Below are 15,948 nucleotides of genomic sequence, written 5' to 3' on the forward strand. Positions count from 1 at the left end.
TATTCACCAGAAACAGAGCGGGGAGCAGAACAGGCAGATTGACAAAATACACTGCTGAGGGGAGCAGCGGGCAAGAAAGGAGAGGTCTGCTCGCCATGTGGGTTGCTCTGAGGCCTGTGAGGATGGAACCGGCACTGCAGAGGCTGCGGACAGCTTCACAGCGCTGTGCTCAACCGCCTGCGCCACCAGGGAGGCCCTGATCAAATGAATTTTACCAATTCCCTACAGTGTGAACAGACATTACTCTCCAAGTTAGAAAAAATTATCAAAAATTTGACAGACAATTCCATAAGATTTACGCACAGAAGTTTTTCCTTCTCCATATTTTTCCAATAGAAGCTTTCAAAAATTTTGAAGATATTACATATATTTTGTATAAAATGTTTATATTGCATGTATTATATATCAATATTGTGTATACAATTATTTATTTATAGTTAAAACAATTTAAAAGTCAAACAGCCTTTTCCTAACTCCTTCCTGCTGTGCAGGCAGGCCATTTGAGAGTCTGGAGACCTCTGAGAGGAGAACAGAAGTTAGCTGTGCCTTCTTGCCTGGAAGGTGGTGTGACGGTTAGAATCTCAATGACCACTTTGTGGCTATATAGGATGGGCCAAGATGATTGGTAAGACTGTATGACACTGCAGAGCTGCTAAACCAAATTCCGGACTTCTTGTTTTATTTGAACAAGAGTTCAAATAAACTCAAGAGTTACCGCCTATTATACATGTTACAGTTGAAAAAATTCTAGAACCATACAGCAACAGTCACAGACATTACAGCTACAAGCAATCACAGTGCCCTGCAAAGGCCAGTCCCATGTGGGACACCCACAGGGGTGTGACATAATTAGCCAGAAAGTGAAGTTCCTAAAGATCTTGAAAATATATTTGGTTTAATTTTCCAAGTTTTAAGCTGACATGATACTGAATTGAAAAAGAAAACTAATTGAAGGCTGTGTTTGAAGAGGGAGATGTGGACAATATGTTCCAGGCAACATTTTAGAACACGAATAATTTGATGTTTAAAAATGAAGGCCATAGGTCACTATGTATGTTTTCTCTTTTCAATTTGCTGAATTTAATGGGCATGGTTGGGTACATGGTACAAAGTAACAAATTGCCTAATTCTCTTTGTGAGCACTGTGCAAGCTATTAAGAGGGAATGTTATGTTACAATTTATAATTAGGAGAACTGCTCTCAGCTTGCAGGAGATGCTCAAATGGATACTAAGAGTGAAGTTTTAATATGACAAAAGAAAACCTCTAAACACATTGCAAATGAACTCTGAGTCATCAGAGAAGGAATAGCTACAGAGTTCCCCAAAGTTGGGTGTGAGACAACTGACTGATAACACAGCTTTCTTAGTAAATTACTGAGGATGTGAGGCATTAAGGGATAGTTTGTGGTGGTAGACTTCAACATCAGAGCTTTTAAGAAAAATCCTGCTTTCACTTTGTGGTAGGTCTGAGATGTAAGTGTTGGTAGAAGGTGCATAGCATAACTCCATTCCTGCCTGCCATTCCTGTCAATGACCCACTGGCTCTGGCTGGGAAGGGGCCACCCACACAATGTGACCTTTCAGAGCAGGCCTGTGGATTTGAGCTTCAACAACATGGCTTCAGTACTCCTTGCCTCAGTTTCCCCCCTCATACATCAATGTAATCCATGAAGCGTATTCAGCATATGATACACAGTTGGTTCCTCCTGCATCATTAACTGCTTGTTTTCTCTTAAGCTTGGGATCAGATTCTCAATTCTGAGAGTGCACTGTACTTGGTGGAATATCCCTTCATCTTATTTGTTATTCTTGCTATGATAACATGACTCCCACAAAACTTATTATAGGGCAGTTCCTAGGCACCAAGAACATCCAGATCCCTTGCTACACTGACCATAGCAGCTCCAGCTGGTCTTCCTGCAAGTCAGTCTCTCAGAGGCTCCTGATTCACCTATCACTCCCCAGGGGTCATTGGAATAAACCTCAAATAATAAACAAACAAATGTTTGTTTATCAATAGTTGTAATTTTGTCATTGAGGACTGACCCTTGATCCCATTACTATTACTCAATTGTCACTCCTTCAGCACTTAGAAAATCTCCCTACTATTATTCTGAAGGCAATTGTACCATTGAACCTGTGTTGCAAATTTAAATGAATTTCATGCTTTTTCTTGTGCTCATGGGATTTTTTGAAATAGCTTATTCAGTTTGCAAATGCAATTAGCTGGATTGGTGTGATGTGGGGTGGAAGGGCATGGAGAATGTGTGCCAACCCTGGATCTAAAATAATATTTTCACAGTCCTGAGTCAGCATCAGATCTAACTGTAAAAGTGCAAAGTCTTGAGATTTGCTCCAAAACATGCCCAAGATAACAAATCCCAAGAATGTACAAGGCAGTTAACAGGACTCCCACTGAGCACAGTTGGGACAATTAGATCATCCAAAAGATTAATAACTATAGTTGACTGAAACACATTCAATCTACAAAAATCCATGAACCCATACTGATTCTTGATGACAGAAAAAAACAGCAAAACAAAACAAAAGAAAAAAAACTTGCCCTAATTTGTCTTCAAAGGAACCAAGAGTTTTACCAACTCTTCCCCCCAAAAAAGTTGTTGCTAGGTAGGAAGAATGAGCACTCACCTTTCCAAAATAATTCACATGGAGGGTAAAAAGCCCAAGCTGATAAGGAAAAAAAAAAAGTCTTATTCACAAGATCAGGCCAGTCAATAAACAGAGATGACAGAATGAGGAAATGACTTTTAACCATCCCTCATGAATTAACAGACACAAGCAGGGTTTGTTCAAGAAATGTTAAGGTAAAGATACCCTCAAGGTTCTAGAATTGTATCCCAAAAGTTTCCTGAGGGCAGCAAGGGGAAAGTGGGATGCTGCATGAAGGATAATGTTATACCCAGAGAGGTACTGTAACATCAACAGCAAGGAGGAAGGCAGCCAGTCAATCTGCAATACCATGACATGGGCTTCCTGACTGAATTGCTTAGCCAAAAATCCATCAGAACTCTGTGACTTCACTTCCATTCTCAGGGAACACACAGTTAAACACCACTGAAGACTGTCAGGCCCACGAGAAGGCAGTATTCTAAAAGATACTACCCGATCTCTTCAACAAGTCAATATAATAAAAAAGGAAGGCACAAGGAGGAGTTAATGTCACTTAAAAGCAATATAAGATATATTATATAAAATCAAAACTTCTAACCTTGAACAATGAGATCTTGCCTTTCAGTGAGATGAAAATACATAGTTCAGGAGGATTATGGGTAGGAAAGCAGAAAGCAAGTCAGAATGACAAAGACAAATATTGAACATTTATATTTCAGACATTCAACATAGCAAAATACTTATAAAAGACAAGTGGAAATTAATAAATGAAGTAACATTTTTGAAGTTACGAGGGAGGAAAGAAAGAAAAAGAGAGCATAAAGGATGGTGGTATGGAAAAGAATGAGCAAGATTTTCCTATCTTGATTTGCAACAATATTTTAAAGACACTTGATTTTCAAGTGGCTATTAGATAATATAAAGAAAGATTGTTCATTCTCTTAGTATGAAAAATGGGGTTGGATGATATAGGAAAATGTCCTTAACTTTTAGGAGAAAACTAACTTGGGTTAAATGCCACAACATAGCCACTGCTCCTAGGCAGGGTGAGGTCCCAAGGACTTGGCCTCTCAGCCCAGTATCCTCCCAGCTCTCCTGGCCACTGGAAACATGCCCAAAACTGCCACTCCTAAGTGGGATAGTGTTCCAGCAACTGTGTCCCTCAACTCAGTGCCCTCCCAGTTTTCCCAGCCACCAAAAAAGGCCCAGATTACTCTGGAGGAAACCCTAGCCCCATTCTAGACCTCATAAGACCTTGTAAGCCCTAGCAGCTGTGCCTAACATCAGATAAATGCCCAGAAGAGTGGGGGAGAAGGACTCACACACAAGAAAAGCCCCAACTACAGCAGAGCCAACCCAAAGCAAACAATGGAAAGAGTGAAAAAATGCAATGACCAAAAAAGTCCTGAAGCAATATATAACAGAGGGAAAACAAAACCCCAAAACCAAACCACAAAGACATGGAAGAGTTTTTTACCTATCAGACATAGAACTCAAAATTACAATGACTAAGAAAATTAAATAATTGGAACAATAAAAAAAAAACTCAGGAAAACAGCAGCAATATCAGGAAAAGATCAGAAAAGAAAATAAATACTATGAGAAATACAATCAATAACAGAAGATTGAAATTGAAACTTTAAGCAAGAATATAACAGAATTGCATGATGTAAAAAGATAGAGGAGGTTAAAAAAATGGAGAAAGCCATGGAAGTAGAATAAACCTAATGGAAGAAGAAATCAGTGATGTTGAAAAACACAAACAAGGCAAGAAATGAGATGTAAGAAAAAGTAAGATACAGATGGAAAGTAATGAAGAAACATTAAGAATTATCTGACACCACGAGGAAAGGAAATATAAGAATCATAGGAATCCCAGATAGAGAAGAAAGAGAAGGGAACTGAAAAACGTCTTAAAGAAACAATGGAAGAAAACTTTCCAAACTTGAAGAAGGAATTGAACATACATCAAAATACAGGAAGCAAAAGCAATACTAAGCTATTTAAATAAGAGGAGACCTCCAGCAAGATTTTCAAAAGTCCAACTTTTGAAAACTTTCAAGAGTCCAAGAGAAAGAAAAATTATTGAAGCTGACAAGGGGGAAGAAATAGAAAACCTATAAAGAAACACTGATTAGGCTAGCATCAAACTTCCCTAAAGAAGCACTACAGGCCAGAAGAGAATGGTGTGTTATGTTCCAAACATAAAACTTCCTCAGACAAAGAAAATCTTAGGGAATTTGCATCCATTAAATTCCCCCTCAAGAAACATTAAAAGGAGATTTAGAATTTATTTTTTAAAAGATTTATTTATTTATACATACAAGAACTGGGGTATAGGCCAGAGGTTTGGGGGGTGAGAGGATTCACCAGAGACAGAGTGGGGAACTGTCAGAACAGGCAGACTGACTGAAATACACTACTGAGGGGAGCAGCAGGTGAGTCAGGAGAGGTCTGCTGTGCCATGTGGGTCACCTCCCTGGCCAGGGATCGAATTGGTGCTGCAGAGGCTGCAGACAGATTCATAGTGCATTGCTTAACCCCTTGTGCCACCAGAAAGGCCCAGGAGCTTTAGAATTTAAAACAAAGAGAGGAATGAACACAAAGAACCCAACAACAAATTAAATAGAAGCACAAAATCAATAACAAAATGGCAGTTACCCAACTTTACATATCAACAATAACTCTAAGCATCAGTGGACAAAAGTCACCAATACAAAGACACAAAGTATCTGGTGGAAAAAGGAAATGGATCCAACATTATGCCTCATACAGCATATGCACCTAAGTTCTGAGGGTAAGCATAGACTGGAAATAAAGGGATGGAAAACAATTCTTCAAGAAAATGGCACCCAAAGGAAGGCAGAAACAGCCATGCTTACATCAGATAAAATAGATGTCCACCTTTAAAAAGGTAGAAAGAACACTGCTGGTGGGAGTGCAAACTGGTCCAACCACTATGGAAAGCTCTGTGAAGATTCCTCAAACTACTGAAAATGGAGCTACCATATGACCCATTAATTCCATCCCTAGAAATCTACCCAAAGGACATAAAAACATTAATTTAAAAAGAAATCTGCAATCCTATGTTTATTGCAGCATGATTTGCAATAGATAAGATATGAAAACAACCCAAATGCCCAAAAATAGATGACTGGATCAAGAAGATGTGGTATGTATATACACAATGGAATACTACTCAGCAATCAAAAAAGATAAATTCATGGCATAGAGCAACATGAATGGAGCTGGAAGGGATTATGCTCAGTGAAATAAGCCAGAAGGAAAAATAAAAATATCAGATGATTTCATTTATAGGAGGCATATAGGGGAACCAAATAAGGGATCAGGAAAAATGACAATAATAAATAAATAAGCAAAATTAACAAGCAACTATAAATCAGAGATGTTCTGCAGGGGAGGGAGAGGGAAAAAGATCAAAACAGGGGAGGGAAGAGCACAAGGAACTATGATAATATTGCACAGGTGAATTGGTGGTGGGAATTTCACAGAGACTACACCTGAGAGGAGAAATCATACATTGTACAAAAATGAAAATGATGTAAAATAGATATTAATTAATTAATTTTTTAAAAAGGTAGAGACATGAATCAATACTATATAATGATTAAGGGAACAATACAGCAGGAAATGTAATATGAACCAAACAAAGGAAAAACAAAATACATAAGACAACTGCTATCAAATCAGAAAACAGACACTGGAGAAAACATATACATGGTGGAAGACTTTTAACACCCCACTCTTACCAAAGCAGAGATAAATGAGATAGAAAATAAATAAGGACATAGTCACCCTAAACAAACAATTAGAACACATGTATAGGGGCACTGCACTCCAAAAGAATCAACTAAACATTTTTTTCTTAAATGTACATGGGTCATTCCCCAGGATTGACCACAATGCTGGGTCAAAAGACAAGCATCAAGCATCAACAAATTCATGAAGATTGAAATCATACCAAGTATCTTCCATGACTATAAAGGAACTGAACTAGAAATTGACTACAAAAAGAAAACAAGGAAATACTCATATATAGAAACTGAACAATATTCTACTGAACAACCACTAGGTTAATGAAGAAATCAAAGAAGACGTAAGATAAATATCTTGAGGTAGGTGATAATGATGACAAAACCTTTCAGAATGTATGGGACACAGCAAAAGCAGTACTAAGAGGGAAGTATGTAGCAATACAGGCTCATGAAACAACTCAAATGCCCAAAAATAGATGACTAGATCAAGAAGATGTGGTACATAAACACAATGGAATACTACTCAGCAATCAAAAAAGATAAATGCATGCAGTTTGCAGCAACATGGATGGAGCTAGAAGGGATCATGTTCAGTGAAATAAGTCAGAAAGAAAAAGAAATATACCAGATGGTCTCACTCATAGCAGGAATTTAGAAAACCTAGATAAGGGACCAGGAAAAAGACTAATTAATACAAAGTAAAAATCAAAATCAACAAGCAACAATAAACAATAAACACACTACGGGGGGCGGGGAGGAGGGGAGAGGAAGGATTAGGGTCAAAATAAGGGGGGGTGCAATTTTATGGGGAATATAACCAAAATGAAAATGCATTCATTGTGCAAAAATGAAAAATGATTCAAGAATTATATAAAATAAAATATTAAAAAAAAAGAAACTAGAAGGAGCCCGGATAAACAATCTTGCCTCTCATCTTAAGAAACTAGAAAAAGAATTTAAAAAAAGTTCAAAAGCTAGCAAGAGGAAGAAAATAATAAAAAATCAATAAAGAAATAAATGAAATAGAAATCAAAAGGGTAGTACAAAAGATCAATGAACCCAAACAGTTAGTTCTTATAAAAATGAATAGACAAATCTTTAGCAAGTTTCACTAAGAAAAAGAAGGAAAAAGCCCAACTAGGATCAAAAATGAAAAGCTACAACCTTCGGAAAAATTGGGGCATATACAACATACTTAACATAATAAAAGCCATGTATGACAAAACCAGAGCTAATATCATTCTCAGTGATGAAAAACTGAAAGCCTTTCCACTAAGATCTGGTACAACTCAAGGATGTTCACTCTCACCAATATAATTCAACATGGTATGGGAAGTTCTAGATGGACCAATTAGGCAAGAGAAAGCTACAAAAGAAATGCATTGAGAAAGAAGTTAGGCTATCATTATTTACAGATTATATGATAACATGCATAAAGAACCCCAAAGACTCCATGGAAAAATTATTGTAATTAAAACAATAAAGCAGTTCAGCAAAGTGGCAGAATATATAATCAATACATAAAAATTAGTTGCTTTCCTATATACAAATAATGAACTCCTGTAGAAGAAAAAATTAAGAAAACCATTTACAACTTCAGCAACAAAAATTAAATACCTGGGAATAAACCTAACCAATGAGGTGAAGGACCTATAAAACTATCAAACATTGTTCAAAGAAATAGAAGACACAAAGAAATGGAAAGACATTCTTCCTGCTCGTGGACAGGAAGAATTAACATTGTCCATAATATCCATAATATCCAAAATGGCCATAATATCCAAAGCAATTTATAGCACCTCTAAAGCAAATTACAAAATCCAAATGCAATCCCAATAAAAATCCCAATGGCATTCTTTGAAGAAATGGAACAAAGATTACTAAAATCCATCTGGAACCTAAAAAAAACCTTGAATAGCCAAAGTTGTCCTGACTAAAATGGGGAAAATGGAGTTATCACACTTCAAGATTTCAAACTATACTAAAAAGCCATAATAATTAAAACATCATGGTTCTGGAATAAAAACTACACACAGATCAATGGAATAGCATTAAATGCCTAGAAATAAAGCCACACATTTATGGATAATTATGACAAAAGCACAAAGTGTATACACTGGAACAAGAAAAGCCTCTTTGATAAATGGTGCTGGGAAAATTGGACTACTATATGCAAAAAAAAATCTGAAATTAGGCCACTATCTCATACCATACACAAAAATCAACTCGAAATGGGTAAAAGACTTGGACGAAAGACCTAAATCCAGAAATTTCATAGAAGAAAACATAAGTAAAACACTCCATGGCATAAACTTCAGAAACATCTTTGAGAACTAGTCTCCAGAGGCAAAGAAAACAAAAGAGAAAACAAACAACTGGGACTAAATCAAGCTAAAAAATCAAGCAAAAGCAACAGTAACGAAAATGAAAGGACACCCCACTGAATGGAGAAAATATTTGCTCATCATACATCTGACAAGGGACTAATATAGAAGTTCTGCAAGAGCTTATATAACTCAACCAAAAGAAAGCCAGAAAAGCTAAACAGGCCCTTCTCCAAGAAGATATTCAGATGGCCAGCAGGCATATAAAAAATGTTCATCATAATTTATTATTATTGAACTGCAAATCAAAACTTTAATGAGTTACCACCTCACACATGTGAGAATGGCTTATATAGAAAAAATTAAAAAACAGTAATAAGTGCTGGTCAGGGTGTGGAGAAAAAGAAACCCTCTCCCATTGTTGGCAGGAACATAGACTGCTCTAGCCCCTATGGAAAGAAGTATGGAGTTTCCTCAAAAGGCTAAAAATGGATCTACCATATGACCCAGCAGTTCCACTCCTAGGTATCTACCCAAAGACCACAAAAACACCAATTCAAAAGGAAACCTGCATTCTTATGTTTATTATAACATTATTTACAATAGCCAAGATATGGAAACATTTATGTCTCAGAAAAGATGAGTGGTTCAAGATGTGGTGTGTGTGTGTACATACATACATACAATGGAATACTACCCAGCAATCAAAAAAGGTAAACTCGTGCCATTTGCAGCAACATGGATGGAACTCTAAGTGATTATCCTAAGTGAAGTGAGCCAGAAGGAGAAAGATAAATACCAGATGTTATATTATATGTGGCATACAGAGAAACCAAACAAAGGATCAAAGACAAACTGTAAGATGACCTCTGAAAGCTGACCTTGGAGCCAAGGCATCAAGGACAGAATAAGGAGGAGCAGGATAGGAGGAGGGGAGAAAACAGGGTGGGAGGAGGCACAATGGACTATAGTGGAGGACTATCTGTGCATTAGTGAAACTACAAGGATTACACCTGAGGAGAGATATCCTATATTGCAAAAAAACAAATAAGCTTGTAAAATAATGGTATGTCATTTAAAATGAATGACTAAATAAATATAAAGTTTAGGCTAACAAATGAATATATGAATACCACAACATATGTAATTTTCTTTAGACTCCTTCAGCAATAAACAACAGTTAGAGCAACATAGAAAAATGTTAACAAAAAAATCCTGGTTATGGTTATATGAATATTTGTTTTAATATTCACTCTAATTTGCTGAACACTTGAAAATTTTCATAATGAAAAGTGAAAAAAAGGAGAAAAGATACATGGTTAAACAGTAGCTCCTTGAGCAAAGGATAAAGTGTCCTGCACATGATGAGAGTTGGTTTGTGTGTACATGTATTGTGCATATGTGTGTTGTGCTGTGTATGTGGTATGTGGGTGATGTGTTTATATGTGTTTTGTGTGCTATGCTACTTGTGTGGTATGTGTGTTGTGTACATGTGTGTATGCTGTATTATACATGTATTGCGAGTCTTTAAATGTGTGTTATCTATTTTTGTGAAAGTTACATTTGAGCTTGAGAGGAATGCATGTTCTGCTGTTGGTTTGAGAATTCTATAAATTTCACTGGATGGAGTTGATTGAATGTAGCTTGCAGGCCATCTGTGTCTGACATGATTTACTGTCTGCCTGATCTGTCAATTACTGACAGACTGATGTCGCCAACTACAAATGTGGTTTTGTACATTTCTTCTTCCAGTTCTATTAGTTTTTGCCTATTTACTTTAATGTGTTTTTAATGTATTACTAAGCACATGCACATTTAGCATTGCCACAACTTCTTATAGAGCCACCCCTTTTTTCATTATGTTTTGCTCCATCCCCAATCATCTTTCTTGTTCTGAAGTATATGTCATCTGAGATTAATATAGTTCCACCACCTCTTTTTAATTAGTCTTCTGATTAGTAGTATAGTATTTCTCTCAATATTTTTTCATTTAACCTCCCTAAGGTGCATTTCTTGTAGGCAACAAATAACTGTGTTTGGTGTTTTTCCCACTATGCAAATATCTTTTTGTTGGCGTATTTAGACCACTCATATTTAAAGTCATTCTTGATATAGTTGAATTGATAAGTACTGACTCTATAATTGTTTTCTATTGTTATTATTTGCTCTAATTTTCCATTTCTTTTAGTGTTTTCTGCAGTTTTACATGATTGGAATTTTATACTTTCTTAATATAGCACTTAAACATCTTTAAAAAGTTTTTGGCTGTTTCCCTATAAGTTATACTATAACCTTTTCAATTAATCTTAATACTCTTTCAGAATAATACTTGGCTACTCCTTATATAGTGAGGTTTTGTCTACCCCCAGAGTAATATAAATCCTAATAGGTGGCTTTTCTTTTTGTAATGCAAGTGCCTGGCTTAAGCATTTTTTTATTTTTTACATCATTGTTCATTTTTAAACAACTTTTGCATCCCCCCCATGTGTAGTCCCCCCAGAATTTCCTTCACCAATGCACCCGTACACCATCACCACAGTCCCCTGTGCTCTTCCCTCTCTCCCTCTGATCCCTCTCCCTTCTCCTCCCCTGCAGGATGTCTCTGATTTATAATTGTCTGTTTATTTTGTTGTGTTGTGTTTTGTATTATTATTTTTCCCCTGATGTCTTATTTTGTTCCCCTGATGTCTTATTTTGTTCCCCAAATGAAAAAATCCAATATTTTTCTTTTTCCTTCTGATTTATTTCACTGAGCATAATCTTTCTAGCTCCAAAGGAGAATGGAGGTATCACACTTCCAAACTTCAAACTAGTACTACAAAGCCATAATAGTTAAAACAGTAGGGTATTGGAACAAAAACAGACACACAGACCAATGGAACCAAATAAAAAGCCCAGAAATAAAGCCACACATATATGGACACCTAATCTTTGACAAAGAAGCAAAGAATATGCAATGGAACAAGGACAGTTTGTTCACTAAATGGTGCTGGGACAACTGGACCCCCACACGCAAAAGAATGAAACTAGACCACTACCTGTCACCATACACAAAAATCAACTCAAAATGGATAAAAGATCTGGACATAAGACCTGAAACCATAAAATATATGGAAGAAGAAAATATAGGTAGAACACCACAAGACACACATCTCAGTAACATCTTTAAAGACTGGCTTAAGCTTCAATACTAAAGCACCCACTTCAGAAAGGGCTAGCTCAAATAAACAGATTGCTGGACAGGACTAAGATACAGAGCCAGGTTGCCTCCCCCCAACTAAAGCCTTTGTTTTACAGATACTGGGTGATTTATATAATCAATCAATAGGGACTAACTTATGTTTCTTCCTTTCCCCCCCTCTTCTTTTCTTTTTTTTTTTTTTTTTTTTGGAGGGAGGGGAGGTAGGCATCTCTTCTCACACTTTAAAGTCCTGCTTTATGGTTTTACTTCATGAAGTGTGAGCTGGAGGAACCCTAAACTTTCCACACTCATCCACAGTGAGGTGTCTTTCTAATGGAGACTTCACTATATCACTGTGGCCCAGGTGTCCTATGCAATTTTCAGGTGTTATAAGAAATAAACCTCTATTTTTTCCAGTTTCCTAATAATTATTTCTAAAGGTTACCTCAAAGCCATGGTAAGGAACCCCAGGGTCAATCCAATAATAATATTGACTTCAACAGAGAAATAAATTATGGGAAACTCATGGGGATCCAAGTGAGTGCCCCCAGGTATGTCTAACCAATGGCATTATTATTAATAGGCTGAGACCAATGCAATATTCCCACATTCTTCCATATTCCCTTTTGTCATTGCTAGCTCTCATCTCATTTTTTGACCGAATACATTGCTATTACTTTTGGTTTGAAAATATATCTTCACAGCAACATTTAGACTAGTATTTAACTAATAAACTAGGCACCATAGCCTAGATAGGTTGACATAAAATTAACCATAACTGTCCACCCCTTGTCAAGTTGGAATCTTTACACATTTCCATAATCAAATAAAGAAATAAATAAAATTAAAATGTTATACGTCAGCTTAACATGATACAGCTATCACGTGAACAACACACTAGCTCTGTGATGATTAACGTGGTGTTATTTGACAGACCAGATGTGGAGTTTCTTTTTTTGTTTTTGTTTTTTGTGGGACCCTCGCCGGTGGCCGGGGATCGAACTGGCGATGCAGAGGCTGCAGGCAACCTTGCAACCCAGCGCTCAACTACTGCGCCACCAGGGGAGGCCCTGGAGATAATTGTTTAAACAGCTGGTGTGTCTGTGAGGGTATTTCTAGATGAGATTAACACTTAAATCTATTGACTGAGTAGAGCAGATTGCCCTCCCTAATAGACAGGCCTCATCAAAACTGCTGAAATCCAGAATAGAATAAAAAGCTAAGTAGGAAAGAAATCTTTTTATCTGCCTGACTATCTGGGACTTCTCCCTTAGGAATCAGAATCAAACTGGAACTTACACCATCAATTCTCCAGGGTCTCCAGCTTGCTAACTGCAGTTATTGACTTGTCAGCCACCATAAATGTGTGAGCCAATTCCTTATAGTCCATCTCTTCTTTCAAACTCAGAAAGAGAGAGAGAGAGAGAGAGAGAGAGAGGAAGGAGGGAGGGAGAGAGGGAGGAAGAGAAGGAGAGAGGGAGAGAGGGAGGAAAAGAGCGCAGGAAGGAAGGAGAGAGATAAAAAAAGAAAGGAAGATATAGGACTCCTTCCAAGTTCCTGAACATTCATCCAAACCATTGGCTACAGGCAATTGATCAGTACTTGATCACAGATCTGGTCATTTCTACTTCCAAACAACCTGAACAACCAGGTGCACTCCTCAAAGTTCTGTCCCCTGGGAGGATTTCCTGCCACCACTGTCCTTCAGCATCATCCCAGAGAGGGGTTATGGTATTCCAACTGCTGTTTGTGGGTTGTGTCTGTCAGAGTACAATTTACTAAGGTTTAAAACTAAGCCCCCACTCTTGGCCTAGCAGGCAGGTTTGGAAGTCTTGAATAGATAAGGGAATGGATAAAATTACTTTGGGGACATGGCCATAAAACTGTCCACTATGATCAGAAAAACCAGCAAAGCTCCTGGAATACAGAAGCAGAGGCCAGGACATGTTTCTGTGTCAAAGGTCAGTGCCAGAGACCAGACATCCCAGCAAATAACTGGTGCAAACTGATTCCCCAAGTTAGAAAGCCGGTAAAAGTAGAGCATAAAAGAGAGCCTCAAATCCTCCTCAGTGTGCAGACTTCTCCCATCTCACCCACACTTCTTCTCTTAGTGATACAGGGCAGCAAGGGGCACTGAAACTGGCCAAAGAGAGTACCCAAATAGTTTACCGGTCACCATCTGAGTTCTTCACCCATGCACACAATTGCAAGATTACTCAGGTTCAGAGAACAACAATAATCACATTTATTTAACAAACCAGGGGAAAACAAAGAGTTTCTGAGGCCAAAAATGGCCGTTTACTTCACCCAAAGTGGTGTCAAGTGTTTAAAGTCCAAACACAAACACTGCCAAGATGGCCACTGAGAACTTAGAGCATGCAGCAGCCAGACTATAGGCTGGGATCCAACTCAAGAAGACAGAAGAACACACCAGGAGATGCTCCCAGAGCTGCGGAGATGCTCCCAGAGCTGCAGAGATGTCCCCACATAGCACCAGACAAGCAACACTCAAAACAGCAGCTTCAGCAGCCAAAAGATCCGACAAATGGCCACACTAAAGGAGCTAAGCAGTGCCTGGCTCTGGGTCTTCACCTTCCTTGCCAGGCTGTCACAGCAGCAAAACTGGGAACGGTTTCAGCTGCTTGGCTACTTGCAAAGCCTCCAAACTTTTCCTCTCTGAGGTTGGATGCTGTAAGCTTCTCCACATTCTTCAGAGGCCTGCAACAGCCCTCTGGACCAATGGGCATGGTGGAAGCACAAATCACTGACCCCAGAATTGCTGAAGATCTGAAAACACTGAAATACCGAACACAGAATCCCAAACACTGACTGCTCGAATGCTCAATCTGGAACACTGAATGCTGGGGGCTGCTTCTACAGTCCCTTATATTTCTTATCAGAGTCTCCACCCCCACCAATACTTTGTTTGCATTTTCCCTGGGGCAATCCATCTTCACCAGCAACCCCCTCCAGGGGACACCACCTGTAACAGTCTTTGGATTCAGCCACCAATTATATTAGCAGAGTATTTCAATATAATCCTCCTATTCTGTTCTCCACTGTCTCTGGTGAGTTATTTCACCCCCGCACCTCCAGCCTTACCCTGATCTCCCTACAACAGTGTCTACATATCATGCAAAACCATTTGTAATAAAGGTCTAAATGTTCTCTTCTTGTAACTGATATCATGGAACTCCCCATTAGACCATAGTTGCAGGCTAGGAGAGAACACAGTGCATCAGGAGTGGGGACCATGGGCATTTTCCCACATCTTCATTTAACTTATCTATTCGGCCGGCTCAACTGGCTGAACGGGTGGCAACTCTGAGGGCAATTAGCAGAAACCCAGGACAATCAGAAGCAGGAGCGGCGCGATGTCGCAATAGTCATGAGTCACAGCTGTAAGTGCAGCAGCTACAGGGTCTGTAGAAGAAGACTCAGGGTCCCAGAGGCGTAGGGAGTCTGTGGACTGGCCTCTCAGATCCCAACCTGACATCACCCTCCCCATTTTCCTCCAAGCTTTCTAGGAAGAGAAGTAAGGTGGGTGGCTACTCTTCAGAGTCATAGCATGAAAAGAAGTTTTGCCTCAGTTTCCAGTCATAGGTATGGAATCACATGCTCAGCATTGTATGGTAATAGTTACATGTTATGCATGTAGCAGCAGTTTATTTGGTCTATTGCCACTTGGTCTTCAACTGTGTGAATGTACCATAATTTATTCAGCCATTCTATGTTGCTGAAGATCTGGAATATGTCCTGACTTAGATATTAAAAATGTTATGAATCGAGTTGTTATTGACAGAGTCATGTAAGTCTCTTCATGAGATAAACACTTATTTCTGTGGACTTTGCATCATCAACATGAGTTTAAAATGGGGTTTTGTCCATGGGAACTGCCTCCAACAATGGCACATCTGAGCTGATTCCTGGTGAAGTGAAGGAGCTGGCCATTGACGATCTCATGCCAGATCATCCGGAAGGAACATCACCTTCAGTCTGGACAGACTTCAGGTTGGAGCATCACCTTCAGGCTGG

Source organism: Talpa europaea (assembly GCF_964194135.1).
Source record: "Talpa europaea genome assembly, chromosome: 11".
Taxonomy (NCBI): Eukaryota; Metazoa; Chordata; class Mammalia; order Eulipotyphla; family Talpidae; genus Talpa; species Talpa europaea.